The sequence below is a fragment of the Castor canadensis genome, chromosome 5 (genome assembly GCF_047511655.1).
Source record: "Castor canadensis chromosome 5, mCasCan1.hap1v2, whole genome shotgun sequence".
NCBI lineage: Eukaryota > Metazoa > Chordata > Mammalia > Rodentia > Castoridae > Castor > Castor canadensis.
In genome coordinates, this window is record NC_133390.1 from 90,275,382 (window position 1) to 90,281,381 (window position 6,000).

General features: G+C 43.6%; 1 protein-coding gene across 1 annotated transcript in view; it reads right to left on the minus strand.

The window, feature by feature from the left end:
- Pik3ca (phosphatidylinositol-4,5-bisphosphate 3-kinase catalytic subunit alpha) overlaps nucleotides 1-5,363 on the minus strand; it is a 75,900-nt gene extending 70,537 nt beyond the window's left edge. Inside the window, exon 1 of the mRNA XM_074073724.1 lies at nucleotides 5,224-5,363. The gene's annotated coding sequence lies outside the window, so the exon portion shown is untranslated. The remainder of the gene's footprint in view (nucleotides 1-5,223) is intronic.
- Between the last annotated feature and the right edge of the window lie 637 nt (nucleotides 5,364-6,000).

Consider the following 6,000-nt stretch of genomic DNA (forward strand, 5'->3'; position numbering starts at 1 on the left):
AAGAAACATGTCTCTCAAATAGAGAAAAATATCAAGAACTTTAATTTGCTGATATGTGTAACTGATCATCTAACACTCTTTGTGCCTATCTTCTGGACTTGGTCCTAACCAGAAGAGCAATTTTCCAGTACTTCCTTTATCATTTTTTTTCAATAATCGTCGATAAGCTTTTAATTTAACCTTAAAAGGTTTGAGGTTTGAACTCAGGGCCTTCTGTCTGCTAAGCAGGCACTTTACCACTTAAGCATTTTTGCTTTCTTTAGTTATTTTTTGGTTAGTCTTCTACAGTTTGCCTGTGGCTGGCCTGAGACTACATTTCTCCTTTCTAATGCCTCCTGAGTGGCTGTAATCATAGGTGTGCACTACCACGCCTACCTTAATAACTGAGATTGGGGGTCTTGCTAACTTTCTGCTGGGATTGGCCTCAAACAGCAATCTTCTTGACCTTTGCCTCCCAAGAAAGTGGGTTTACAGGCATGAGCCACTTTGCCCAGCCCTGTAAATCATTTTTAATTTTAATTTGTTTTCTTCTGAATGATCAAGTCTAACTTTATCTTTGGAGATGATATAAAGTAATCAGCTTAGAGTGAAGAGGAAATGGAGGGTTAGAAGTGTGGCTCAAGTGGTGGAGCACCTGCCTAGCATGCATGAGGCTCTGAGTTCAAACCCCAGTACCACAAAAAAAAAAAAAAAGTAATCAGTTTAAAATTCTCTTCTCCTTCATAGTTGTAGCTTAATACTTGCTATCCTGTCAGGTTCATATTTCCAGGCATAAGTATTTTCCATGCAACTTGACCAACACCTGGGTGTTTGGCAGTGGAATGGGGTTCTAAGAAAATGAAACCAAAAGCCACAGTGGTTTTTGGTACCTGTCACCCCCCCACATAACAGTCAGCAAAATGGAAAATAGAACTTATTACATCAACTGTGTCTGTCTTTGATCTGAGAAGTCCACTCACAAGATCTAACACCTCCTAAGAGGAAAAGAAATGAATATTAAGTACCTGATCCAAGTCAAGAACTTTTGGTATCTACGTTATTTCATTTAATTCAACCACTGTACTGAATAATAATTACCTGTATTATACACATTAGGGAATCTGTCCACAGTAAACCTGCCAATAGGTTTTAGAACCAGGTTTTGAACACATTGGGCTTCAAAACCCATACTTTTAGTGTTCACAATTTTAAGGCTACATCACTGAGTACCATGTAAAACATCCAGTAGAATCCATTTCTATTACAGATGAGGATAAAGCGTGAAGAGATTGAGACCTGCCTAAAGACACGATGTGATTTTTTTCTTTTTTTTTTGGGGGGGGGAGGGAAGGAGATTTGAATTCAAGTCTCTTGATTTCCAGTACAGCATTGTGTCTAATCATGATCCTTCTATTTGTCTCTGTGCTTGGGACAGAGTGTCACTCTTGGTATGATTTATTTCTCAAAAGCTCTCCAAATGAAAGTCACATGTGTGACAATTTCAGGGATGTACATGTTTAGTGAATAAGATATTAAATGTAGTTGGTGAGAATAAAAACTTAATCAGTGCTGATGATTTATTATATGTTATAAAGAAGTCTGTCTCCAAAATATTTATTTATTCAGTCAAGTCCCCACAATGTATTATATATGACTATAAATTACAACTGTATATAAGATAGGAGTCCCTATTCTCAGAGAATTTACATCCTGGTAAAGGACAGAGACAAATAAACAGGCAATTACAATGCAGTGAGGAAATGCTCTGACAGTAGGAGGACAAGATGCCATGGGAACAGGAAGCAGGGACGCCTAACCCAGACTGGACTTTTCAAAGGAGGTAATGTGAAAGATGAGTAGGAGTCAGCTAGCTATGGCAGGAGAATTGAGTGCACAAATGTTTCAGGAAGTACAAACAGCATTTGCACACAAGAGCAAGGAAAGGTCAGGGGAGGTGTGGGAGTAGGGAGGAGAAATGAACCTAGAAAGAGAAGCAAGGAACAAATCATACAGATCCTTGAAAGTCAGGACTTTACAATCTTGTGTATTAGAATTACATGAACTTTAAAACAAACAATAAATAAACAGAGAAAGTTCTGAGCTCCATCTCTAACCAATTAAATCAGAATCTCTGGGGAATGAAACCCTAATGCTAGTATTTTTTTTTTTAAAGTTCCCCAAATGAAGGGTTGGAGACATGGTTCAAAGTGGTAGTGTGCATGCCTAGCAAGTACAAGGGCCAGAGTTCAAACCCAGTACCACCAAAAAAAAAAAAAAAAAAAAGGTTCCCTAGATGATTCTAACATGTTGAATTGAAAAGTACCACTTAAGTTTCTGCCTGGAAGCCAGGCGGGTAGGGCAGAAGGGGGGGAAGGGGGGAGAAATGACCCAAACATTGTATGCACATATGAGTAAAAGAAAAAAAAGAAAAGTACCATTTAAGCTGCAAAAGGAACTAAGTATGCATTATTGCAAATATGGAAAAAAGTTGATCTGTGGGCCCTATTTTCTCTAGTTCTATTAAAATTGAGCTGGAGCGATTAAAGGTAGCATAAAAGAATGAAAGGAGTCAGAAAACATTGGTTTTATAAACGAGTCTGTCACTTGCTACCTGTCTGACCTCAGATTAAAATATCATTTCCTAGGCATAGTAATATTGCTCTGTCTACAGAATTCTTATATAGCTCAAAAGAAATAATACTTTAAAAAAACCTTTCTGATTATACTAATAAAATAAAAAAAATGATACTCTGAAGACTTATGTTTCTAAAGGTGAATAATTTTTTAAGATCATAATATTTTTTCACCAGAAAGGAAATCTTTTGCAATGCTTAAGAACCCATTTCATTTAAACATCACCCCTACTTTGGAATTCAAGATATAGAATAATACAATAGAGAACTGATCCTTTTAATGCTACCCTAGCTGCTAATGAGATCAAATGGGATTAAGTTTTCGCTCTTCAAATAAACAGATCAACAGAGCAAATGCCCTTTACAGAGTAATCACAACTGTTTAAAAATCTTTATTCAGTAAAAGGCACTAGTAAGGGAATTAGCTAAACACAAAGTAAACTGATTAAGAAAAAAGTTATTATGATCAACTTTATATCAAATAAATATTTTATTTCTAAATTTAGAGAGTTTTTTTGTTTTGTTTTGTTTTTTTAAGGGAACACTGATTTGGGATGGAGAGGATCTTATCCTGACAGGAAGGAAACTCTGCCTCCAGGACTGTTCCATGCATAAAGCCAGGCAGGGTCAATGCTCTTCTAGTCTCCCTTTCACCTACCCTTCTAACTTAGAATATACGCTTTCATGTAACAATATTTCAGTCTGAGTACACTATTTGTATTTAAGAACACTTCTTTAATGATATATCCAATTTACTAAATTTCAAAAAGCTTAAGAAAAAAAATCAGTGTCCTACATTTCTGTGGGTTCATTTTTAATTCTTAAACTGACAGAATCCCTTTCAACCTTTATACTCAGTCAATGACAAAATGTTACCACTTGTTACTTTATTATTTCCCTCATGATGCTATTACTATTCTGATGTCAATCATTTCTTTCAATCATTCGTTTTGTGATTTTAATGGGAAAGCACTCTACTTTGAAAAATTCGTAAGAAACTTGTGAAAAGTTATGCATTAAATTTTCTTTACTTTTGCTCTTCCCCAAAGTCCCAAAACATTAAAAATTAAAAAAAAAAAACCAACATCAAACACACACACACACACACACACACACACACACACAGAGCTCTCTCCAGATAATTTTGGCTGATGACACTGCAGAACACTTAATCTGATAATTAAAATTTTCCAGAACATGTGTTTAAATGAGATCTAAATTTAATACTTTAGTTTAAAAAATTGAGAACTTGAAAACAGACATCCTAACAAGTTCTAATGCAGTTGCTTTGAGAATTTCATTAATTGATTTATCCCAGCTAATTTAGCCACACAGTATTTTAAGTATTTTCCAGGACTTCCCTCAAAATACGCAATCCAGCATATAAATTCCACACGATGCAATGTAAACAAATACCCAGAGAATCTAGTTTCTGAGCAGGAAAACACAGGACCAAGTGATTAAAAAGTTGCAGGAGAAATTAGGAGACTGGAGTTACCTGGCATTTACCTACCCACGTTTTCCAGGGGTCCTCCCTGTTCTTACAAACTAGGATCCAAACACTGCCCTGCCAACCTATGCCCTGCATGTGCACAAAGGCGCAGTGATGGAATGAGGAAGCTTCCCTAAGGCGAGAAATCACAACTCTAATTCATTAAAGAATATGCAGACTGTATTCTACAAAGCCCCCTTTTGTTATGCTCCCCTTGCCCTTTATAGAACTATGTAAACAGCTCCCCAATTATTGACATCCAAGGAAATAGCTTTCGATTCCCAAGTCTAGTAACACGGTTGTCCACCATCGCCACTATTCCTTCAGCATCCTGAAATAAACCCTGGAGCCCCGGTCACAACACAGCGCCTGAACGTCTGGTGTTTACCTAGCCCATTCTGGGCGCTAGCTACCCGACCTTTCGAGCCACTTCGGAGCTATGAAACAAGCATCGCATCATGAAAGACTTAGTAAAGACAGAAGTCACATGAGACAATGTCTCGGGTCTATGAATGAAAAGCTCCAAACGTTCGATCGCGTCGTTCAAAGGGAAAAACAACCTGGAAAGGATGAGAGGGGAGCTTCGGGGTGGAGGGAGCGCTTTTCCTACCATACTCCTACCGGGCGATTTAAACGCAGAGACCAACGCTGGGCCGCGGGGCTGTCGGAAACAGAGTCCTCGGGCGTGACAGCCCCTCGGCTCCGCGAAGCTCCCCCACGCCGCGCTGCCCTAAGCAGCCGGGCCACCCGCGGGCCGGTGGGCATACAGAACACCGGCGACCAAGCCACCGTGCCGGTGCGGCGACCCGGGCGCACTTCCTCACCCTCCAGCTGCCCCATCCCCAAAAACGGGAGGGGGAGGAAACCGGGAGCGAGGCGGCGGCCCGCGGGGAACCAAGAGGGAGCGGCGAGTCCTCGCCTCTGCGGCTGGGAGAGGCCAGAGGGAGCGGCGATCGCAGGCGAACTCCGCCGCGGTCAGACACTGGGAGACGACCAGCCGATAGCCCCCGCCCAGTACGGCAGGCGCGCCCCGGAGTCCCTGGCACCCACCCGTCCCCGGCACCCACCCGTCCCCATCCTCACCGCGCCCGCTCGCGGCCAAGTCCGCGCTCTACTCACGCTCGGGGCTCCTCCAGGCTCCGTGGCTCTAACCGCATCGGGTCCCAGCCCCGCGGGCGGCGGCGGCGGCGGCGGCGGCGGCGGCGCCGAGGGAGAGGAGAGCGGGCGGCACGGCCCCCGCCTCCCGGCCCCTCTCCCCCGCCGCTCCGGAGCAGCCCGGCCGGGCCCGAGCCCTGCCTCGCCGGCGGCCCCAGCCCCAGCCCCAGAGGCCGCGGCAGCAGCAGTCCGAGACCTCAGCGGCGGCACCGGAACTGCCGCTTTCTCCTTCTAGCTCCCTCTCCTCGCTAGCCCCCGCCACACACCCCCGCCCCCGTCTCCTTTCTCTGTCGCCCCTGTTTTTTTTTTCCTTTTGTTTCCAGAATAAACTTTATTGGTCTCTTTTTCCGCTCACATCGTGTAAACAAACAACGAACTCTTCCCCACCCCCTAGACTCCCTCCCCTCCTCCGGCAGAGGAGGGTGAGTGCAGACGAGGGGCTGAGCCTACAATGCCCCGGAAGCAGACTTGCAAAAGGGCGGAAGTGAAATTAAGGCGAGGAGGAGGGGGATGTGGGCAATTTGGCAACAGAGTGCTACTGCGCCTGCGCCATGCTTTTCCGCCCGGAGTTGGGGGTACTGTTGGGGCTCTTTTTTTCTGCCCTGTCTGTGTACTGCTTGGTCTTCCTCAGTAGTGGGGCGTTGTGTCATCCTAGGACAGCGTACGTGTGGTGTATTTGCTTCTACTAGTGACACGCAGACTAGGGTAGAGATATAGAAGGAAATACTGGGAGCGAGTGAG